This window comes from Gossypium hirsutum, chromosome D10 (genome assembly GCF_007990345.1).
Source record: "Gossypium hirsutum isolate 1008001.06 chromosome D10, Gossypium_hirsutum_v2.1, whole genome shotgun sequence".
Classification (NCBI taxonomy): domain Eukaryota; kingdom Viridiplantae; phylum Streptophyta; class Magnoliopsida; order Malvales; family Malvaceae; genus Gossypium; species Gossypium hirsutum.
In genome coordinates, this window is record NC_053446.1 from 8,126,536 (window position 1) to 8,151,673 (window position 25,138).

The following is a 25,138-nucleotide window of genomic DNA, read 5'->3' on the forward strand; positions in this document are numbered from 1 at the left end:
CGCGATTGCTTCCTTTTGTGGCGTTTCTAATAAAAATATCGTCATAGCTCTAAACTTTTGCGGCGTTTTTGGTCCAATCGCCACTAAAAACGCCGCTAAAAGCTTAATTTCCTGTAGTGGGTTAAGAAAACGGTTTTCAGTTATAGTATAAGTTCAAAAATTTTGAAAACCGAGTCAACGTCATATTTATAACAATAAATCTTTTCTTGAAATGTACTTGTACTTTGTATGAGATGGATTTAAATTACACAGAACAAGAAACTTAATTACTTTCAGTAGGAAAGTAATTCTATTATAATTACCAAAAATAGAATTTATTTTAAGTAAATAATTTTTTGGTTACTTTATGGCAGAATAACAATATATCAAACTTATGTTTTAATAGCTCTACTAATATTATCTATTTCTAGAGATATGGGATAATTCTAGTTGAATAAGAATAACACAAATAATACTTATTTAATAAAAAATACTCCCCTAGTCTAACTAGGAGAGTGATGAGCGGCACACCCTAGTAAATATTACTAAGGTTGCCACCCCTCACTTATCATATGAGGGGATTGAACTTCTCATGTATTGAGTCTAATTATATGTACTGCTTTAACTTTTGACCTAACAATTTATAATTTAATCTATTTCAATATTTGTTTTTTATTTTCCAAAATAAATATTAATTTAATTAATCAAATTAACTAAATTAATTTAGTGATTACGCATACTATCCAAACTCAAAGTGTGTATTCTTACACTTCATTCCTGTAACCTTATTCAACTAGTTTATTATAATCTCTATAGTTGCGTTTAATACCTCATCAAGTTTTTTGATTAAATCAAGCTCACAACATTCTTATCATTGGTGAAAGAGGTTTGTTACCCCTGTAATACTTATTATTCTTTTTGTTCTTATGTTTCAATTCTCAATTTTATTAATGCTCTTTTACTAATTTTAGTTTCTACTTTTTCTATTCTATTATGTTGTACATTTTCTTTTTATTATTTCTCTAGTAGATAGTAATTACCTGGTGTACAGTTAATTAAACTTATATATTTCATTAATTGAGTAGATTGAATTTTGTGAAATGATCAACAATTGAATTCTGAATGGTTGGATCAATTAGTTAATAAATTACCCTAAATTTAATAAAAAATTATCGGTAGATATAAAATTGTACTAATAGTTGCTACGTATAATACGCTTGGATCAACAAGTTTCAACCTCTCATTATTGTGTCGAACACTTGCTCAAGAATTTTCGGTATGTATTTTTAAATTCAAAAATCTAAAATAAATATTAAAATGCTAAATCCTTCAAATATTTTGAACACCTTAATTTCATAAACAAATTATTCCATCTTAATTTTAAGGGGAAAAAGAAGAGCAAAGTAATTAACTAGAAATTGTAGGGTTTTACCCCGAACGGAACCCTTCCAGAAATTCTCAAAGGCCAGGGCAGAACCCAGGCCTAAGAGGGGGTCTGGAAATAGTTTTCAACCAGCAATAGACGCGCCTCGGTTAAAACCTCACTAGCTGCGTCATTGCCCCAAGCGCAAAGATGGCTTGACCAGATCTTTTTAGCTCCATTTTATAGCAGGTGCAAGATTTGTCTGAGTTATTGTCCGGTACATGTGGGATATAATAGCCTAATTTTGTGTATTTTGTTGTATCCTTGTTTAGCTTCTAGTGTAGGTTTTTTTTTTGTTTAACTTCACAAGAAAATTAAATGAATAAATGTGTAATTAAAACTTTTTACCTATATTAAATAATAATAATATAAAAATACGATACATATGATTTTTTTTTTACTTGTCTTCTATTCAAGTCAGCCACTTTTAGTGGTTGAATTATTTTGAAGTTTCAATTTTTCTAAATAATTATAAGTTACAAAGTAAAATGCTAAAACATGATTTGAGTAAAAATTAAATTTAAAACATAAATATAATAATACTTTATCATCAATTAAAAATATATCAAATATGGAGGTCATTGCTGATGCAAATGAGTTGAGGTGGATGTTGAACGCCATGTTTAGTACTTCAAATTGTAAAAGAAAATGTTTTAAGAAATTGAAATTTAAAGCCTGGCATTAAATTTTTTTTTACTACTTTTTTTGCTCGGCCATCAAAATGATTATATTAAAAATAAAACAACCACTGAAAACAGTGGGATTACAAAGATAAAACAACATAAAAAATAACCCAACCAAAAGGATACACCAAAATAAAACCAGAAAACACCAGTAAACCATATAAAACAAGCCACATAAAACAGCTCTAAAAGTCAACTAGAGAAAAATCACCACCACACGAGCACGATCAAAACTCGGCATTAGCCATGCTGTTGGCGTTGCGGAACAACACCATAAAGACACCATGACACATTCACAAGAATGCCACCATAAAGACACTCGTTGCCTTCAAGTCTTCCTCTGAGATTAGTCAAGCATTTATCCAACTCCAATACCTCCGAGTTTAGAACCCTAAGTTCACTCAATTGATGAAGATCCTCCATCAGCTTCACAAAGACAACAGCCTTAGTGTACAAGTTCCAAACTCCATCTCGATTACGTGGTATTTAATTGAAGAACACGGCACCATGTGTGTGAAGCCATGTAAATGTTATATACAAATAGTAAGCATTGTTTCTATTATCGTAAAACAGTGAAATTTTAAAATCAAATAGCTTCTAGGTTCAATTTAAATGATTAGAACGTAGAACTGAAAAGCCAATTAAATGATTGAACGGCAATTCTATGCGCCAACTACAAATTGAAACAACAATTCTTCAATGAACTTCAGAAATTAAATTAGATACCATCCATTAGGTTTGGACTAAAACTCAAGTACATTAACCCTTAAAATAGTGTCTTTAAACAGATTTACACCTCAATTATTAATACAATCCGAACAAGAAGCTACCGTCTATTGGTTCAAAAGGTTAAAACTACAATCGGAGGGGTGTGCCAGAACGATGCAGCAGTGCAAAACAAAGACGACACTCGAGAACCCCAATAGCAAGCTATTGTTAATGAGCTCTCCCCCTAAAAATATTGATTTAATATCATGCGGATCAATGATCCACGTATCAGATATTAAACTGATAAGAACAGATACTACACTTGATCTTAGCCAAAAGGCCGAGAAAGGTATGAGCTTAAACTCATCTTGATATTTCTTTTATAATGCGTCTCTGCCTTACCCTTGGCTTGCGCTCTCTATATGGGATTTCGACTATGTCAGAAGGAACTTTTAGTTTGCTATGGACAAAACTAGTATAATTTTTCCTGCACAGCACATTGCATGTTGGTGAATTTGCACATGTAAATTTTTGGATATTATAACACTAGTCCTCTTATTGCAGCTTGATATAGGTCAAAAGATGAAGAAGCAATCAGTCTTTCCAACTATGCAATATTAGTAGGTAAGCCATTAAATACTAAAGAAGAATTCGCAAACTGTAAGGTTTACATTACATGGAAGTTTCTGTTTGTATACTTTTGCAAAGGTTTCTATCTTTACTTTGGGAATTGTTGACGTCCACAATTTATTAAAATATGTTATATTTTACATTTACCGTAATTAAAGCATCTTATGAATTAATGTCTTACACTAATTTTTAAATTAATTAATTTTTTATTCAGAAAAAGAGTTTCGAAGCCCAATTGCAGGTGACATAATTTGAATAGGAAGATTTGTAGCTGCTTTGATGGATATGATAGGAGAGATAATGGAAGACTCAGTTCTTCCGGATATGGTATTGGCAGCAGTTCAAGGAAAGCTGTTGAAATGAGCAGGCCTAGTTCGTCCGTCCGGTGACGTTCCACAAAACCTGAAGCTATCAACTTGCCTTTGAGTCCAAAACGCTGTTACAGGTAGCCTCTTCATAGGAAATGGAGTGGCTCATCAGTTGGAAGCTGATGTTGTTAACAACATAAAATCTCTTTATTTTGACCGACATATTTCAACATTGAATTATTAGATTTATTCTGTTTTCAGCTAAAAACAATTTATGCCTTCCTTTATCTCCTCTAGTCTTATATGTGACCATTTTGGAATTTCTGGGAGGCTCCCTTTGGGGGTAAATACTTATAATTGTGTCGAAACCAACTGATATTTGCCTTGCCCAATTAATTATTGTTAAGTTTAGTTCCCATGCAAAGGTGGCCATGCACGACATACAAAGGTGGTCATGCTCCAGGAATAGCAGCAAGCAGTGGTGCCATGGTGTGCAGCAACTGAAGTTTGAAGCTGCCAATCCATTTGCTGTTTTTAGTTCCATTTTGATTGTTTTGTAATCTAGTTCATGTTGAACTAAGTAGGTAAATGTTTTTGATATTGATTGACTGAAAAGTCAGCAATGCAAGTTGTACAAGCTAATCTTGTAAGTTTCAATGCAAATTAGTGGAGTTAGGTAGTTGATTAGGTGATTACTTGTTTGTTTTACTTGTTGACTGATATATGTTATGGCTTAATGCCTTGTTGAAGTGTTAATGAAAGAAATCAGCTCATTCTTCATTCAATCTTCTTCTCTCTTTTCTGTTTTTCACTAGCTAGTTTCATTTTTCTGTTTCTGCTTCCGAGTTTGCTTCTTCACCAAGGCTCGAGGCTTGCTATTCAAGCAAGACATAAAACAGCCTGTTGCTGCCTCTTGCACCAACAATTGGTATCGAGAGCTCTTGTCTTAGTGGACCTGTTGCTTCAAATCAAGGAACTTGATGGCTTCTTCAGGATTTTCACCAGCAGCCCCACCAGTCTTCAATGGAGAAGGCTTTCACATATGGCTGGTCAAGATGAAGACTTACCTACAGGCCTTCGATCTGTGGGAAGTTGTTAACACAGATGCTGAGCCAGCACCACTGAGGGCTAATCCCACAGTAGCTCAGATCAGACAACATGCTGATGAGAGGACCAAAAGGCACAAAGCCATGTCCTGTATTCAGAACTGTGTATCAGATGTCATCTTTACCAGAACTATGGCCTGTGAGACTCCAAAACAGGCCTGGGACAAGCTTAAGGAGGAGTTTCAAGGCACTGAGAGAACAAGGCAACAGCAGCTGTTGAACTTGTGAAGGGATTTCGAGAATTTGAAGATGAAGGAAGAAGAAACAGTGAAGCAGTATTCAGATAGAATTATGGCAGTGGTTAACAGCATAAGGCTCCTAGGTGAGCACTTTGATGAGGCAAGAATTGTGGAGAAAGTCCTCTCCACTTTGCCTGAGAGATATGAGGCCAAGATATCCTCCCTAGAGGACTCAAGAGACCTTGCTAGCATCTCCTTGACTGAGTTAATCAACACCTTCTATGCTCAGGAACAAAGGAAAGCTAGCAGAGCTGAAGATCACCAAGAAGGTGCATTTCAAGCCAAGGCTAGAGAAGCCTCAAGCACCAATGCTCAAAGAGGCAAAAAGCCTTGGAAAAACAGGCCTAAGCCTGATGCTGCAAGGAGCAATGACCAGCCCTGCAGATATTGCAAGAAGCCTGGCCATCCAGAAGACAGATGCTGGTTTAGGCCAGATGCAGTATGCCAACACTGCAAGAAGAAGGGCCATGTTGAAAGGGTCTGCAAAAACAGGAGTAAGCCAAGGCAGAATCAATTTCAACAGTCAAAGGTTGAAGCTCGAGTAGCTGAGGACAGTAGTGACCAAGAAGAACAGGTCTTTGCTGTTTCCTGCTTAGCTGCTGAGAAGAAATGCTCAAAAGGCTGGTTGCTGGACAGTGGTTGCACTAACCACATGTCACCAGATGCCTCTTTGTTTAAAACCTTGGACAGAAGTTATAAAACCAAGGTCAAGGTTGGAAATGGTCAGTTTATAAGGGCTGAAGGAAGAGGAGAAGTGCTGATATGTACTCCCACAGGCAACAAGATCATTCCAAATGTGCTGTTGGTGCCAGAGATTGACAGAAACCTTCTCAGCATAGCTCAACTGCTCGAAAAAGGTTATTCTGTTGTGTTCAAGGACAAACAATGCCACATTGCTGATCCAAGTGGATCAAGCCTTATGACAGTCACAATGACTGATAAATGCTTTGAGGTTCACTGGGCAAATGACTCAAACTCAGCATACACAACTTCTGTTGATGACTTCAAGCTTTGGCATCAAAGGCTTGGACATGCCAACTTCAGATCAATGGCTCGATTGGCCAAAGAGGGCATGGCAGAGAACTTCACCAGCTCAGTGGAGCATGATGATGTGTGTGAAGTTTGCCAAATGGGGAAACAGGCAAGACTGCCATTTCCTACAAATTCAGCTTGGAGAGCTACTGAAAGACTGCAGCTGGTGCACTCTGATGTATGTGGCCCGATGAGGACTGAATCACTCAGCAAAAACAGGTATTTCATCCTCTTTATTGATGACCTTACAAGGTTTTGCTGGATTTTCTTTTTAAAACACAAGTCTGAGGTAGCTCAAGTGTTTGCGAAGTTTAAAAATGCTGTAGAAACAGAAACAGGTTGCAAGCTGAAATCGATAAGGACTGACAATGGCACTGAGTACACTTCAGCTCAGTTTCAAGCCATTTGCAATGATGCTGGTATCAAACATCAGCTTTCAAATGTCTACACACCTCAGCAGAATGGGGTAGCTGAAAGAAAGAATAGAAGTCTGATGGATATGGCCAGATGTCTTCTGTTTGAAAAGAAACTGCCCAAGACCATGTGGGCTGAGGCAGTAAACACTGCTGTTTACCTTCAGAATAGGCTTCCTACTAAAGCTCTTGCATCCGAGACACCTTTCGAGGCTTGGTTCAGTTTCAAGCCTTCCTTGGCACATCTGAAGGTGTTTGGTTGCCTGTGTTATGCACAAATACCAGCAGCAAAGAGAGACAAGCTCTCCAAAAGGGCTCAACCAGGTGTTCTAGTAGGCTACAGCTCAGTCAAGAAGGGCTACAGGGTTCTGGATCCCTTGACAAACAAAGTCCAGGTGAGCAGAGATGTCATCTTTGATGAAAAAGCCTGCTGGAATTGGGAGAAAAATGAGCCAGAAGCAGTTTCAGAAGACCTAGTGCCTAATCAAGCTGAACTTGAGCAGCTAGGATCTGAAATGGATGTTGATGATGTGCCTGTGAGAGGCACAAGGCCCCTAGAAGATATTTATGAAAGGGCACAGGTTGCAATAGCAGAACCTAGCAGTTTTGAAGAGGCTGAGGCAGATGAAGGCTGGAAACTAGCTATGGTCAATGAAATCAACATGATTGAGAAGAACCATACATGGGAGCTAGTTGATAAACCTACTGGAAAGAAGACCATTGGAGTAAAATGGGTCTATCGAGTAAAACAGAATGCAGATGGCAGTCTGAACAAGCTAAAAGCCAGGCTTGTTGTCAAAGGATTTAACCAAAGGTATGGTCTAGACTACCTGGAGACATTTGCACCAGTAGCCAGGCTAGACACAGTTAGAATGATAGTTGCCTTGGCTGCTCAACATCAGTGGACCATTCATCAGCTTGATGTTAAGTCTGCATTTCTCAATGGTTTCCTGGAAGAAGAGATCTACATCGAGCAGCCTCAAGGATTTGTGATCACTGGCAAAGAACACATGGTGTACAGACTGAAAAAGGCTTTATATGGCTTGAAACAGGCTCCTCGAGCCTGGTATGCTCGAATTGACTCTTACTTGCTCAGTTTGGAATTTGAGAGAAGTCCCAGTGAACCAACACTGTATGTGAAGAAGAACCAAGCTGAAACTCAGCTTATTCTGTCACTCTATGTTGATGATCTATTGGTAACTGGAGGAGATAGAAGAATGCTGGAAGATTTCAAAAGAAAAATGATGGAAATGTTTGAAATGTCTGATTTAGGCAGAATGAACTACTTCCTTGGAATGGAAGTGAACCAAACAGAAAAGGGAATCTTTCTTAGTCAGAGTTCTTTTACTATGAAGATCTTGGACAAGTTCTCTATAAAGAACTGCAAGCCAACAAGCACACCAATGGCTGTTGGAGTGAAGCTTTCGAGGCAAGGGAGTGGTGAACCAATTTGCGAGACCATGTACAAGAGTCTCATTGGTAGTCTGTTGTATTTGACTGCCACAAGGCCCGATATCATGTTTGCTGTTAGTGTGCTATCAAGATACATGAATTGCTGCAATGATCAGCACTTTCGAGCAGCTAAAAGAGTGCTAAGATACATCAAAGGCACCATTGGTCATGGTGTATTGTTCAAAAGGGCTGAAAACATGAAGCTAATAGGCTATGTTGATAGTGACTGGGCTGGATCGAGTGATGACATGAGGAGCACATCCGGATATGCATTTAGTCTTGGCTCAGGCATGTTTTGCTGGAGTTCTAAGAAACAAAGTCTGGTGGCACAATCAACAGCAGAAGCTGAATATGTTGCTGCTGCATCTGCTGTGAACCAAGCCATATGGCTTAGAAAAATCTTGGCTGATTTAAACCAAAACCAAAAGGAGGCAACAGAGATTTATTGTGACAACAAATCTGCTGTTGCAATTGCAAAAAATCCCATTTTTCATGGCAGAACCAAGCACTTCAATATTAAGTTGCATGTTATAAGGGAGATGGAACAAGCTCATGAAATCGAGCTGATTCATTGCAATTCAGAAGTGCAAATTGCTGATATCTTCACAAAGGCACTCAATGTGTCTAAATTTGTTAAATTCAAAAGGGAATTAGGTGTTACTAGCATGGAAACTAAGGAGGAGTGTTAAGTTTAGTTCCCATGCAAAGGTGGCCATGCACGACATACAAAGGTGGTCATGCTCCAGGAATAGCAGCAAGCAGTGGTGCCATGGTGTGTAGCAACTGAAGTTTGAAGCTGCCAATCCATTTGCTGTTTTTAGTTCCATTTTGATTGTTTTGTAATCTAGTTCATGTTGAACTAAGTAGGTAAATGTTTTTGATATTGATTGACTGAAAAGTCAGCAATGCAAGTTGTACAAGCTAATCTTGTAAGTTTCAATGCAAATTAGTGGAGTTAGGTAGTTGATTAGGTGATTACTTGTTTGTTTTACTTGTTGACTGATATATGTTATGGCTTAATGCCTTGTTGAAGTGTTAATGAAAGAAATCAGCTCATTCTTCATTCAATCTTCTTCTCTCTTTTCTGTTTTTCACTAGCTAGTTTCATTTTTCTGTTTCTGCTTCCGAGTTTGCTTCTTCACCAAGGCTCGAGGCTTGCTATTCAAGCAAGACATAAAACAGCCTGTTGCTGCCTCTTGCACCAACAATTATGTAGTCCAAAAAGAACCATCAATCAAAGCCATTAAAATATAAGCTCGCTCTCATTAAAGCTGCTCTTCCATTTCATCTTTGGAAACAATGGACACCGACATCGCAAGAACATAACAGTTGTCCGAGGAATTTATAGGACGGAGCAAGAGTCGCTGGTCATAACCTTACTTGAACAGTATCTGTTCAATAGGCACGAATCTCTGGTCATAACCTTACTGAAGCTGTGTAGAGGATCGTTTCCTCCCGACTGCAATTGAGGTCACTACTGTCTACCCTAGACCATGAGACTCAATGATCACCCATCGACTCCGTTTATATGCCGCACCCCGTACAGGGATGTTTAAACATTGTGAGATGCTCTCTCTTTATATGGTCCACCCTTACGTTTTGTTTATCATATACTAGGGATGTGGACTAATTGTGTGGTTGTATTCTTTAAAAATTTCACACCATCATTTTCATCATTTTCATTAAGGATTAAACAAAGAGTAACTAAAACAGAATCAATTAAAAACGATAGTGATAAAATTAAAAATTTTTGTAGTTTGATGATCAAATAGAAATATATTAAAAATTAAGTGACTAATAATGTAATTTATTCTAATATTTATTTGACATAATTTATTTGAGGCTTGGCTTTATGGGATTACAACATGGTGAGCTAGACTTTATTTTCTAATGCTTATTGCTTATGAAGAAAAATAAATGTACAATGTTAAATTTATTCGGTATTTTAAAAACATTAGTTCTACTAGTTGACATATCCAATCTTGTTCGGTTTATATAATTTTAATTTGTAAATCAAATAGCATGAAATGATCACAAGATTGCCTGATGGACTTTGCCGCACTTTTATTTCTGCGAGAGCTTCTTGAAATATATGCTTTTAAACATACTCGGAGATTGCTTCATAAAAATTATGTCATATTCATTATTAAATCCTACGATTGACATACAATTATTTTATTAACTTAAAATTGGTAGGGGTTGCGTGAACACAGATCCATGCTGGTATCAACTGACCCTTTCCTGCTGGTATCAACTAGCATGGAATGGTCACAACTCACAAGGTTGTCTCTCTCTTACACTTTTTTACTCCCGCGAGCTTTTCAAGCTATTTATCCGTACGTAACAAAGAATTATGTCCTATATTATGTTACAAATTACTTTTTACAGCTTGAAATTGGTAGAGGCTGCGCGCACGCAAGCCCTACTGCCACAAATTATGACATAGGCTCTCCCTCCTGGGGAGACCTTAAAGCAGCACCCCTCCCAAGTGCAATGGTGGTCACTACTCTAGGCCATGAGTCTTCATGATCACTCATTGACCCTGTCCAGGTAAGTATGTTTTAATGTTGCCCTATCCTCTCTCCTTATACACCACCTCTTATGTTTTGTTTACCATATGCTAGCAATGTGGGATTCAAGTTGCATTGGGGCCATAAAGATCTAGAACATTTTTACCTTTCAATGCTTCTAAGCAGTAATTAACATTTCCCAATCTCAATTTCTGTCAATAATAATATTGTTTTATTTTGTCAACATTATTCTTAATTTTATAGTAATGTGTTAAATACTTTTCAATATCAAATATCGATCTTTTAAAATACCAATAAATATAAAAAAACATGCTCATTGTTGCTATGTATAATACACCTGAATGTAAGTGAATTTTTCTTATTTACTAATTTAAGATTGAAACATTATGATTTCATTTAAGATTATTAAGTGTATAAACAATATCTATATTTATAAACCCATCGTCCAACCTCTATTTCAAAAAACCGAAAACGTATGTTATCCTAATTAGTGTAAGTCATGATTCATGACTAAAGTACATAATATAACACATTGATTGAACTTTATTTGTTCCATACGCCACAAATTTTATTGAAGTGAAGTCTACATAATAAAAAAAATGGTATTCATAAGACATGAGTTGGCCATTTTCTTCTTGAAAGTTTAATTTGTACAGGGATGTGCTCAACCAAGGAAAACAGGAGCGGATGACCAATACATGCATAGTTTAAAAATTTTAAACAAAATTCAACATGTATCAATACTTACACCTTTTATTCTATACAAAATTAGACTCAATAAGCTTTAAATTTATCTTTAATTAAACCTCTAACTAAATTTCCATGATTTTTTGGTGAATTTTCAAAGTTGAGCCACTGCTGGTGTCCAAGCTGTTTTAATGGAAATATTTTCTTCCCATGGTTCTTTACTAGAGGTGCTCGTGGGTTGGGTCGGACCTAAGCATGATATTAGTATAATTTATGCTTGTCTAAGATTAGCCCAACCCAAAACATGGGCTTAAAATTTTGCCCAAACTCGTATATATCTGCAAAAGGCTAACCCAAGCTCATTTTAGGTCCACCCATATTATTTTTAATTTTTTTAAAAATATTTATTTTATATTATTTTAATATTTAATAATTTTATACATTTTTATTTATTGAATTTTTTTATATAGTCATCTTAACACTATTTTAATGTTTACATTAGAGTAGTATTATATATTTAGTATAAGTTTATCTTTTTTAATGTGTTTTAAATTATATAATATATAAAAACAATATAATATAAAGTATTATAAACTTAAAAATGGGTCAGGCTGGGTCGGGCTCGAGGCTTGAATTTTCAAGCTCGAGCCTATTTTCAAGCTCAAGCCCGACCCATATTTTAAACAGCCCTAATTTTTTGCCTAAACTCATTTTTTTGAGCCTAATACTTTTACCCAAACCACCCCAAATTTTGGGCAGACCTTCGGGCCTTGGCAGGTAGCCCGACCAATGAACAGGTCTATTCTTTGCACTATCTTTAATTCAATCATACATAATCATCATATTTTGATTACTATTCAATTTAATCACTTATGTTTATGTGTACATTACATATTCATTTCTTAATCTCAGTACTTTTCACAATACAAATCACATTTTCTCTTATTTACCAATTTAGCATTTTAAATCTCTATACTTTATCAAATACTTTTTATTTCTAGTATTTAAATCAAAATACATGTTTCATAAATCTCATTCACAACATATTTAACTCAATCTATTGAAATACAAGCAGGGTTAGTATAAAACTTACCCCCTTTGTCAAGAATTTCTTCCTCTCTTCTTCATTTCCCTTCCTTCCTTAACTTCACCACTTTCATTCCCTTTTCTTCTCATTTTCTTCACTTTCATCTACTATTTTTTCCTTCTAAATTGATGAACATATTCTATAGAATCTCTACTTTATCTTTTCTCTTTGGTGTCTAAGGAAATTTTCAAGATGAAAAGGTGGATTTTCATGGCAAAAGACTAAGTTGTAAGAAAAATAAGACTTTCTTTTCTCTAGCTATCTCTCATGTTGAAATGTGAAAAGATGATGAATTCCCTTCATATTTCCTCTCTTTTTATACCAATCATTTGCATAATAAAATATTAACAAAAATCTAATTAAAATATTAATATTATAACATTTATCTAATTATTTAATTTAAAATATCATTAAAATATCTCCCATGTCATCATTACACTCTAGAATTCTTTCTCATGCTAATTGACCATTTAGCCCTTCATAATCCTTAAAAATTTCATCCTTGAATAATCACTTAATTTGATAAATTATGATTTAGTCCCTCATAATTTTCATATATCCAATTTAGTCCTTATTCATTCATTTTCCTTATTTTTTAGACTCTTTTATCTGTAATATATTTTCACTATTAGCCCTTCAACATATCCATATTTATACTTTAACCCCTCACATTTTAAGTATTTACACTTGGACTACGAAACTTTTCATATCTTTACAATTTAGTCCCTAGGTCAAATTAGTATTTCACAACATACTTTTTGTTTCATTTTTCTCTAACACTTATCCTTTACTTTCTTTATATCTTATTTCATTAACTCGTTTAGCATTGCTTTTGAAAAGTATTTTTAAAAAAGTGTTGTGGAAAAGTGATTTTGAGAAGTACTTTTGAAAAGTTTAGCTTAAGATTTATGTAACACCCTAAACTTGGCCTAGACGTGATGACCGAATTTGGAGAAATTACATTAGTTTGTTTTAAAACCTAGAAGTTAAATCCTAGCTTTAGAAACTGAGAATTCTGAAAATAATATTTTTAGCAAACTTCTATGTTATTTTGGAAAAATTACGCATAGAACTTATTTATTTTACAAAATAGCTCTTAACTTGATCTTGTTTGAAAACTTCCGATTTAATCAAACTTAGTTGTGCATTTCGAAAACTTAAGTTTTGGCAAAATTCTCAAGAACTTAAGTTCGGAAACACTATTTCCAACCCAGAAATTAAATTCGAACTCATGTGTTTAGAAATATTAATGTTGACAGATCATTTCCAAAACTAAGGTAAACATTTGTTAAAAACCATTTAATTATTTACAAAAAAACACTTAAGATATTACTTAATTTACAACGTAAAATTATCAAATTTTTAGTTTTAAAAACCAAAATCCATTTTGTTAACTCGTGTGATTTTGTTGTTTCACGTTCGAAAATATCAATTACCAACAAATTAAACAAAAACCAGAACACAGCTAAAAAACATATTACAATCCCAAAAGCCCAAAATAGATAATTGCGAAAATCAATATATTTTAATTAACAGATAAAACAATCCGAGCTCCCACACGTTGTCCGATCCTAAGTCTGTAGTTAACCTGAAACATATTAAACAAACGAGTGAGCTAGAAGCTCAATGTAACACCCTATACCCGGTCCATTTGCCGAGCCCAAGTAACAGGATGTTACACCATCGTCACACATCAAACTCATAATAATTTATCACATTATTAATAAATCAGTCTTATTATAAGGCATTCGCGCGAATTTTAAGTCCAACATACATCACAGCAACATTAAAACATGCCCAACATACTACAAACAAACTTATTATATCAATTAAACATGCATTAGAGCCACTTAGCAAAAATTCTTGAATAAGTACGTAGGTATCGATATTGTAACAAAGATATCGATATTTCTCTTATAGTGTATCGATACCAATTAGAAAATCGATACCAAATTAACATTTTATTTCTCATTTAAAAATCGATGTCTTGAAAATTATCGGTACCCCTATTAAAGTATCGATTATTTTACCCTGAGTATCGATACTCGTGGTAAGGTATCGATATCAAATTACAATATTGACTTCCTGCACATCAAAATATGACAAAGGTATCGTTTTTATAACCCGAATATTGATACCTCTGCTCCAGACCACAAAAATACAACACATCTAAGATTTAATCCATCCCAACAAATATCTAATCAACATGCATCATTTACCTCTTTAAACTAATGTCAAAACAACCAAAATAGCAGTTCAAAACATTAAAAACATGTCTGAGCAAGAATCAACATACCAAGGTCCAAGCTTATAGTTCCTAGGAATAATTAAGCTATAAAATATCCAAAACATCATGGCAGTATCATGCAACAGTTCTACTACATTATTCAACGTCCATTGATCATACATACATTTAATGGCATTTCAACACAGTAAATATTCAAACCAAAACAATACCAATGAAATAATTATAACATCCATCAAAAGTGCTAGAAAACTAAACCCATAAAATATCATGAGGACCACAATAATAATCAATCAAAGTCTAACCACATTGCCTTATCCCTACATTTCAAAAATAATATTAATACCACCTACGCAAATACTAAAGCCTAACTGGGATCACTTCTTTGGTATTCCCGCACCGCTCACACCTCAAATGCTAAATATCTACAATGGTTAGAGAGAGAGGGTGAGCTTAAACAAGCTCAGTGAATGTTGAAGTAACCACAAAGTATACACAATAGCAGAGGTTAAACAAGAGCATACTTCAACACATTCACAATCATATTCTAACCAAGTCAAAATAGCATATTCACGTTTCATTAAATCATAAAACTAACATATACTCTTACATGCAATTACACTCAACTCGCTTATATATATAACTCATTTAACAATAATTCGTCAAGACTAAATAATGTATACATACTTTAATAACTCATAAGCCTAGCTCATATATTCACATGCATTCGCAAGTTAAATGAAAATGACCCAAACCACAATTACATATACAATTACCATGAGAACATACTAACATTTTCATGAAACTTAAATCAACCCATTTAGCATATTATTCACATGTTTATACATTCATCTTGCACCGTATTATCACAATATATAACATCACATTTAAATGATAATTTGGCACTTGAGGCTATGAAACATAAAAGTGGGTTCTACCACCACACATCGGATACACGGATCTCCAACACACCAATTGACTCATAGAGTTGAACATATCCCAAAAAGTGAAGCATAAAGCTAACAGTCTCCAACACACCAAACATGTCCTAGTGAATGGAGCTTGGCTCACATTCCCTTATCTCCCCAAACTGTCCCAAGGCTTCAATGCCCAAATCACAAAACACAAATATGAGTACTCACAATCTTATGGCATGCCAACTATATCCAACAGCTTTAAGATATCACAAGGCCAAAATATCCACAATTACCCACACTTAATTACTGATTTAATGCACATCATCTCTGTTCATATTCATCAATTTACATCACAAACTTGTACACATTGCATGCTTATCGAAATAACATTTAATTGCACTTTAAGTGCCACAATGATGCTCATTGAGCCATCACATATCCGACCACATTGTGTGCATTAAAATCAGTACATCGTATATCACATACAAGTATTCTCACATACTACCTGTCATAATAATATCACATTCTACAATTCAACACATATATACTTATCAGAATTTCGCTTGCTTTTACTAGACATTTGCACTATTAGCATATCATTATCATTTTCATTTGGTATGTATATCATGCCCACAACACAACACAATTCACAATAGTCATCACACATGTCTCATATCACAATATCATGTCTAATAATCAATCTACAATTATTCACATAAGTTGCCAAAATAAAGCAAGGAAAATAGTAAGCTTACACTCGAAACTTAGGATAGGGGTTTAGGCTATTCCTAAGCTCCCAATTAACACTATGAATCGTGTTTACAAGTAGCGATTCCAAACACTCACCGTTCGCATTTTCGCCTAATCACTGAAAGTTTAAACTAGCTTTTCCTTACCTTTATATTTACTCATTGAAGGACCTAACGATTTTAAAGCTCCAACAAGGTAAATCACACAATGACACAATCAACAATTAGCCAAATACTCACTTTAAACAATCAAAACACATGCCTATGTTAAATTTTCTTGTAACTGAAACATTCAACATAACAAACTTAAAATTCAAATATCTCGGTCTATACTTACTATTTTTGCCTAAAACGAATTCCATTCATCTAATTATTCACCTATGATAGATTCTCAACCTTTAAACTACACAAAACTATTAAATTCATGGTATCAAAATTTTTCGACATGTTATGGCAATTTTCACAAAACTTCATTAAATCTTTAGAAACCCTTAACGAAACTTTAAAACAAGTTTAGAAACCTTCTAATCACATCAAAAATAATTTAAAAACACTTTGAAACCACGTTTTAAAATCCCAAAATCCACCATTAATAACCTAATTTTCGGCTTTTATTTGAAACATGCGATCTCATGGCTAAAAAATCTATTTAAAAGACGAGATAACATTAAAAACTAATAAGGAATCAAAATTTTACCTTCAATGAAAGAAAAATGAGCTTTTGGTTGAAAACCCAGAAAACACACAAGCATGAGTGATGACAAAATCAATGGTGTTTCGGGTGTTTTTCTTGAAATTCTATGGAGATTTATATCTTGGGTGATGGTAGAAATCAATGGAATTAAGGTTTGAAAAATAAAATTGAGAGGGAGGAGCTTGGGGAAGCAAAGGACTGCAAACCAAAAATATGGGGAAGAATTAACGTGAATTTAATATAGATGGAGGGGGGATAAGGTATTTTTAAAACATTTTTAACGCCTCAAAATTTTAATTTTGGGTATTGTGAACGTGTGACACAAAATATCTGTCTGATTTAGTGGTTATGTGTTCTGGGTGTGTTTGAGAGGTCCCAAGCTCAAGCCAAGACTTGGGCAAATTTTGGTATTTTTATGAATAAGCCCTCTATCTTTGGTCAGTAGGCTTTTAAGTAAAAGTTGACAAATGAATAATAGAATGGGCCTGCTGGTCTGGTGGATAAGTGGAGTGTTGGTGTGAAGGAGGTCCTGTGTTTGAATCTTGGTGTGGGCATTATTTTTTCTCGTGCGTGCCAGAAGAGTTTGAGATGGACTAAAAACCTGAGTAGTGAATTTACTAGGGAGTTTGATGGAGAGAAATAAGGGATTGAGGTGGTTATAAAATATTTTGTTCATATTTTTTCCCTTTTTTTTACTTTCCCCAAAATCCCTCCACCCTCTTACCGTTTTTCTCTTCATTGCTACCGAATTTCTACTCTCTTTCACCCTTTATCTTCTTGATTTTACTTTTCCCACTTTGCCTCGTGTCGCTCCACGTTTGTCTGCAATCGTTCGGTAAGTTTGAGATAAGTGTTATGTCTCCTTTTGTTAACTTTCTTCTAAAGTGTTTTGTTTATGCCAATTAGGGGAGGATTCAAGGGCTCGTAATCACCAATCGGAGTCTTAGTTTGTATGAGAATTACTGTTCATCGGTTGAAGGTAAGGTTTAGTCGCTTATGGGTTAAAACCTCGATACGAATTCTATTTGGGATCACGTTATGTGAGATTAAATTAGTGTTATTTGTTCAATTATAAACTTTGGAGTGCTTGGAGACTGTTTTAGCATCAAACAAAATCAGGTGTGTACCCGAAACGCAGAAAACGGGATTTGGTGAAAAGCCGAAATTGTTTGCTGTTTGGATAATAGCAATAGGCTAACTTTGAAAAATCACCATAAATGGTGGAAATCAAATTAGAGGATGAAAAAATATGGAATTAAATATTATTGAGTCTAGTTTCTCATAGAAGAAACGGTATAAGTAATGAAATTGTAAATCGTGAGATATAGTAAGATTTGTGAGACCATGTCAGAATGAATTCGGGTTCCCCTGTTCTAACTTTGGAAAATCATAAAAAAAATTGGAGAACAATAATTAGGGGTTAAAATTTACATGTTTAAATTATTAATGAGTCTATTTTCAATAGAAACAAATGGTAACATCATCCAAATTTTTTTCTAAGAGATAATTAATTTTTAGCAAAGAAATGTCGAAGCTGTCAGATAGCAGAACAATGGTAAGATTGAAGATTTTACTGTACTTATCGGCTAAACCAAAAATTCTGAAAATTTTATGATAGAAAGGTATTTGAGTCTAGTTTCAAATACATCAAGCAAATTTTAATTTGGAATTCTGTAGCTCAAGATATAAATAATTTAGTAACAGTGACTCAAGTAGATAGCTTTGAAGGAACATATAAGTAAATAGTGAAAACATATATGAATATTTAGCTAGCACGAGTTACATTAAAAATGGACCACATGGCCAAGGCCAATTTGGGCCGAGTGGGGCACACAGGCGTATGGGCCCACACAGGCAGACCACATTGGCATGTGAGCCCACACAAGCAGATCACATAGGCGTGTGAGCCCATTATCACTGAATTGTTTGCTAAGGTTCAATGGGTCGCCTAAGTTGGCTGTGAACCTAGTGTAGGGTTGGTAAGCATCACTTAGACCCCTAATTGTACGAACTGACTATTTGATTTATATATTTGTTGAGCATGATGATAGTATGCTTGATAATGAACTGGTTATATGTACTGATGTCCTAAGATAGCATGTCATGACTTGTATGTTGCATTGCATGGGGTTGGGTTAATTATATTTGGAAGAAGTGTACTGAAAGGCTCTTAAGCCTAACATACTGGAACCTCAGCTGCAAATTACTTTTTTGTGCCTCATTCGGTACTACCTAGAGTGTAGGGATGGGTGGGTTGATTTGATCCCCACATAGAGTGTAGGGTTGGATGGAGATGGTGTGTAGAGGCTGGTTGGGTAGGACTTTGTTACTAAATACTGCATGACTACAACTGATACTGTGATGGGCTAAGACCCTACTGCATATTGGATACTATACTAAAATGGGCTAAGGCCCAAACTGTTACTGATACTGAAAAATGGCTTAGGCCCAGGACACTATGATTTGCTATTGTTTGTTTTCTGTGGGATTACACACTGAATTTTCTTAAACCCACCCCTTTTGTTTAAATGTGCACAGGTAATCCCCAGATCTAGACGAATCGGTGCGGCGGAGGACTCGACCGTGACCACGATTTTGGACTTTCATGGTTTTTAACCCATCTTTTCGATAATTGGTTTTTATTTCTATTCTATTTTTACTGGCTAAGTTTTTGGGTTGTAATTTGACTTTTGGACTTTGGTTTTGGGTCTTAATTATCTTTACCTTATGGATTACAACTGCTAGTAGTAGGAAAACTCGGTTTTCAAAAGAAACAAATGTTTTTCCTAAATGCACAATTGTTTAATCTAATTTAAAAGCTTCCGCAAACGAATAACGTTTTGAAACTATCGATTAAATGAGCAACACAATTTTGGAACTAATAAGATATTAAGATAATTAATTCAATGGAAATGGTTTTAACGCGACGACACGGTTTTCAAACACCCTATCATGTGACATCGCTAAATCCGGCCATAACGTCTGGGCCAGGTCAGGGGTGTTACAACATTGGTATAATTACTTTATATCTACTCCTAAATTTAAACCTTTTACGAAACAGTCCTTATTGAAAATTAAAGGTCTTTTGAAACTCATTTTTAGAAATTGATTTAATTTTCAAAAAGCTATAGTCAAAAATAATTTCAGGTTACCATGCTACAAAATTCCCGAGCACACTAAAGCTTAAATCCCCATTTTACCCTCGAAACTTCTAGACCCAATTTTGGGGTGTGACACTCAGTGTGTGACTTAGTCCACATACAAAATTCTTCTTACTATAACATGCACAATTGCAAATATCAAAAAAGTTTTACTTATAGTGTTCACATATGCAAATAACATATCAGAATGACATATATCCAAAAGCATATATCATATTAGAGTGTCATAATTTCATAAACATATATATATCATATCAAAATGTCATAACAGATCAGAACAAACCCTACCCCCATCCACTACATACCATCTCCAACCAACCAATCACACCAATTAGGACTACATGAGTCTATCCATCCAATCACACCAAAAAGTGGTGGTATGCCACTATTAAGTATGCAGCCATGCTGCCAGACAGATAATTTGCAGTTAAACCACTAGAACTGCAGTGATACTACCAAAAACACTTCCTCCATCATATCCAAACCCACCCCAAATGCAGATGCATTAACATGCTAACATACAACCATAACAAATCAGAAATATGGCATGCTTATGTAAATGTCATTAACATAGATTATATCTTATAGCCTACACAGAGTTTATTAAATCAAGTCATGCTCATCATACAAAATCATGCTTTTGGAGTTATCAAAAAACAGAACGTAAACGTATTTTTCGCATACCTAACCCATGGCACACGCAAACACATATCTACAAATATCACATTTTAAGTCTTATTTAAGCCAAACGAAACCCACAAAAAGTCTAGTTACACATCGCACATCATAAATAGGCTTAGGGTAAATTTTTAGTAAATGGGCCCATACATCATTGTGGCCTACACGGCCCAATTGGTCATCCTGTGTGGCCCACACGGCCTCACACATGCTCGTGTGGCCCACACGTCCCAAATAGCACAAATCGTGGTCTGGCACACGGTCGTGTGGCTCACACGGTCTGCCACATGGCCCTATGACGTCGATAGTGGGTTTTTTAGCTTTCTGTCGTTCGCTGTTTTTACAAGATCGAGTCATACACCTTACTATTTTTTGATGCGAACGCAACCTCAAGGTTTCCAAAACCTAAAACCAACAATTAATGATCAATTTTAGTAACGAAACACTAATTCCATATTCTAACTCGATCACAACCGCTAACACAAAACCTCAACAAAATGGAAATTAGCCTTTCGATAGTTTACCACTTACCCGAACAGAAACAACAGCCCTACAAATCTTCTAAATCATTGAAAACGTCGAACACTCATCAACTTCTCCTAACAATACACGAAACAATTAGACCAAAGAATTCACTTTCAACAACAATAATAGTATTTCTCAACAAAAACACGAAACCTTACCGAACCACTTCACGCATTAAAAGCGGCACCACGGAACAAGAGCAACTACGAAGGATCAAAAGAAAAAACAATCGATGAAGATAGTTTTGAAACAAAACAAGACAGAATCGGCACAAAGTTAATTACCATATCTAATAAAAAAAGAATGAATGAAGAAGGCTGAGAAGATTTTCCATGAAAACCATTAACATGAAAAAAAAATAGGGTTTTGGAAAAAGTGGAAAATGTGGACGGTTGAGTGCGAGCAATTTTAGGGAAAAATTGTTAATAATTTTTTAAAACCACCCATATCCCCACTAACTATCGCCAAATCTAATTAGTTATTCTTATCAGATTTTCCCTAGAGTTTAAAACAAAAATAATTCCTACTTTGCATAAACAAATATTCAAACACAAGACTAGAGGGTAAGGTGACACCTTACCACTAAACTAGCAAGCTTATTCTGTTATTAGTTGAGCAAAAATTAAACTTAAGTTAGATGTCAAAAGTTAGGGATTGAATCAAAAATTAACAAAATTACAAAGGAAGGGTTTGAACCCAAAACTTCACACACACCAGTACAACACCTACCCACTTAACCAAATCACTCATTTTACATAACTCTCAATATCTTAACTTAAAAATCAAGACGTGACCACTCTTGATTTCACTATCTCACTATCTCAATTTCTTCTAACCCGGTTTTTGGGATGTGACAATTTAAGTATTTAGTATTTCCATCAAAAAGTGTTTTTGAGAAATAAAATGTCTATTTTAGACATGATATTATAAAGTAACAAATATGCATTTAAATAATGTTCAAATTAGTTAATATTTTGATATTTTAGCAAGAATATAAAAAATAATTTATTATAACTTGTTAATATTTTAATATATGAAATATAAGTTTTAAATATTTTTAAGCAATCAATATTAATTATTTACAAATATATAAACAATATTTTAAATATTTACATATAACCATTAAATATTTTTAATTAGATATTAACACATTTGTATTATTTTAAGAAAAAATCTTTTTTATTTTTAATTAATGATTTTATTTTAAAATGTAATTTGAATATATAACCCATATTAGAAATTAACATAGCATAGAAAACATAAACCTAACAAATTAAAATATTACATGTATTTGGATTAAAGTTCCAAAACGGAGTTAAAACATTAGCATTTGCAATTTAAAGTGAATGAAAAACGGGAGACGAAAAATGGAGGGATAAAAAAAGTAATACTGCTTCGAGATGTGTTTTTGGCTTTTGAGTAAAAGTGTTTTTGAAAAAACACTTCTTTTACCCAAAAGTTGTTTGTTTAACACAACTTTTCTTCTAAAAGTACTTTTTTAAGTATTGCTATACACAACCTAAGAATCTTATCTCATATTATTTTCTACCAAGGGGTTTTGAGGAAGTTAAAAGTGAAAAATTAAAATCAAATAGCTTCTATCAATTAACCTAAGAGGGCAAACAGTAACTTAAGGAATGCAGTTGAAAATAATTAGAAATTATAGCCCTATGGTTTGGACTAAACCTCAAGCACATTATCCCTTGAGATAGTGTCTTTAAACAGATTTACGCCTCAATTATTAATAGAATCCGAATAAGAAGCTACTGTCTATTGGTTCCAAAGGTTAAAACTACAATCGGAGGGGTGTGCCAGAACAATGCAGCAGTGCAAAACAAAGACGACACTCGAGAACCCCAATAGCAAGCTATTGTTAATGAGCTCTACCCCTAAAAATATTGATTTAATATCATGTGGATCAATGATCCACATATCAGATATTAAACTGATAAGAACAGATACTACACTTGATCTTAGCCAAAAGGCCGAGAAAGGTATGAGTTTGAACTCGTCTTGATATTTCTTTTATAATGCATCTCTGCCTTAGCCTTGGCTGGCGCTCTCGATTTGGGATTTGGACTATGTCAGAAGGAACTTTTAGTTTGCTATAGACAAAATTAGTATAATTTTTCCTGCACAGCACATTGCATGTTGGTGAATTTGCACATGAAAATTTTTGGATATTATAACACTAGTCCTCTTATTGCAGCTTGATATGGATGAAGAATCAATCAGTCTTTCCAACTATGCAATATTGGTAGGTAAGCCATTAAAGACTAAAGAAGAATTCCCAAACTGTAAGGTTTACATTACATGGAAGAAGTTTCTGGTTGTATACTTTTGCAAAGGTTTCTATCTTTACTTTGGGAATTGTTGATGTCCATAATTTCTTAAAATATGTTATATTTTACATTTACCGTAATTAAAATATCTTATGAATTAATATTATTACAAGTTAAGAAGTTCAATTTTCTTATACTCTCAAAATTTCAATAGAAAATAATTCCAAAAATAAAAAAGCTAATATGTACATTGCACTAGCCTTTTAAGCCCAATTCCACCTTCTCAACTTGGTTCTTACTAGTCCAATAAAATATAATGGCTTATAAACAAGTGTCTCAAAGTCTTTATTTAGGAATGTGAGAGTTGATTATTTTGAAATATCTCAATTTTTTCAACATTAAGTACATTTCAAAACCAAATATCGATCCTCCAAAATGCCAGTAAATATCAAATTTGTACTTATTGTTGCCATGTATAATACTCTTAAATTTGAAGGGTATTTTCTTCTTAAATAATTAAATTTATTTTTTGAAGGAAAATAATTAAATTTATTGTTCTTATATAATCTTTTGAAATTCGTCTTTAATCATATTTAATTTATAACTACAAGTGTAAATCATATATATACAAATTCATCATCTAACCTATATTTTGAAGAAAAAAATGGAAAGCTTATTTAATATAAGTTATATGATTCAGTATATAAACAACATAATTAAACAAATTGGTTCAACAGATATATTCCATAAACAACAAGTTCATAAAAGCAGAATTGCCATAATTGAAATGGTATTCATCAGACATGATTTGACCCTTTTCTCCTTACTTGCCAAATTTGAACTAGAAACACGCTCAATCCGAACAAATGAACAAGACATACAGGGTGGAAAGATAAATAAAACGAAGGGCATAATAAACGGATAAATAATCAAATCGTCTCAATTCATACGATGTTCTTTGAGTTTCTACTTTAGTTTGTTTTAGAATAACCTCTTAATGCCTTTTCTTTATGAGCCTTTTAAACCCCTTTACCCAAACTATTATAAAGTTAATGAGCGTTTTCATAATATTCTAGTTTTCAACAAGGACACCAAAAATTTGATATCCACGAAATTAACTAAAAGATTAACTAAGGCAAGTTTACATATCAATTAATAGTATAGCTACGGTAAAAAAAAATATCGTATCCACAAAGACTAAAAGTACTAGTAATTATAGTCTTTCTATTATTTAATCGAATAATTCGAGTGATTGATTAAAATCTAAAATTAACTAAATTAATTAACTGACGAACATGACAAAGAACAAAACACGAAAATAATCAAGTAACAACCAAGAAATGAAATAATACTAAGAAAAGAATTCACCTAAATTTCATCTATCACTATCAATTTAAATTATGCAAATTCTCTACTTAGTATCTTAACCTGTAGAAATTCCTAAAATATGCAAATATCTCTTTCAAGCATACGAGTAATTGACTCTAATTTGATTAATTGAAATTTCTTTCTAATTAAAACTTCTATTATCACATTAACTTGTGTTATGGATTCCCCTATTAGATTTGACTTTAATCCAGTAGATTTATGTCGTCCTATCTCTAGGATT

General features: G+C 34.1%; 4 non-coding genes across 4 annotated transcripts; all 4 read right to left on the reverse strand.

Moving 5' to 3' along the window:
* Positions 1 to 1,403: 1,403 nt before the first annotated feature.
* On the reverse strand, positions 1,404 to 1,554 carry LOC121222656 (U4 spliceosomal RNA). Its single transcript, XR_005920013.1, has one exon. It is a non-coding gene; the product is annotated as a U4 spliceosomal RNA (small nuclear RNA).
* A 1,395-nt stretch (positions 1,555 to 2,949) lies between these two features.
* Positions 2,950 to 3,146, reverse strand: LOC121222946 (U2 spliceosomal RNA). The gene has a single exon (XR_005920316.1). It is a non-coding gene; the product is annotated as a U2 spliceosomal RNA (small nuclear RNA).
* Positions 3,147 to 10,371: 7,225 nt separating this feature from the next.
* LOC121222734 (U1 spliceosomal RNA) lies at positions 10,372 to 10,531 on the reverse strand. Its single transcript, XR_005920104.1, has one exon. It is a non-coding gene; the product is annotated as a U1 spliceosomal RNA (small nuclear RNA).
* Positions 10,532 to 23,048: 12,517 nt separating this feature from the next.
* On the reverse strand, positions 23,049 to 23,245 carry LOC121222955 (U2 spliceosomal RNA). The gene has a single exon (XR_005920325.1). It is a non-coding gene; the product is annotated as a U2 spliceosomal RNA (small nuclear RNA).
* Between the last annotated feature and the right edge of the window lie 1,893 nt (positions 23,246 to 25,138).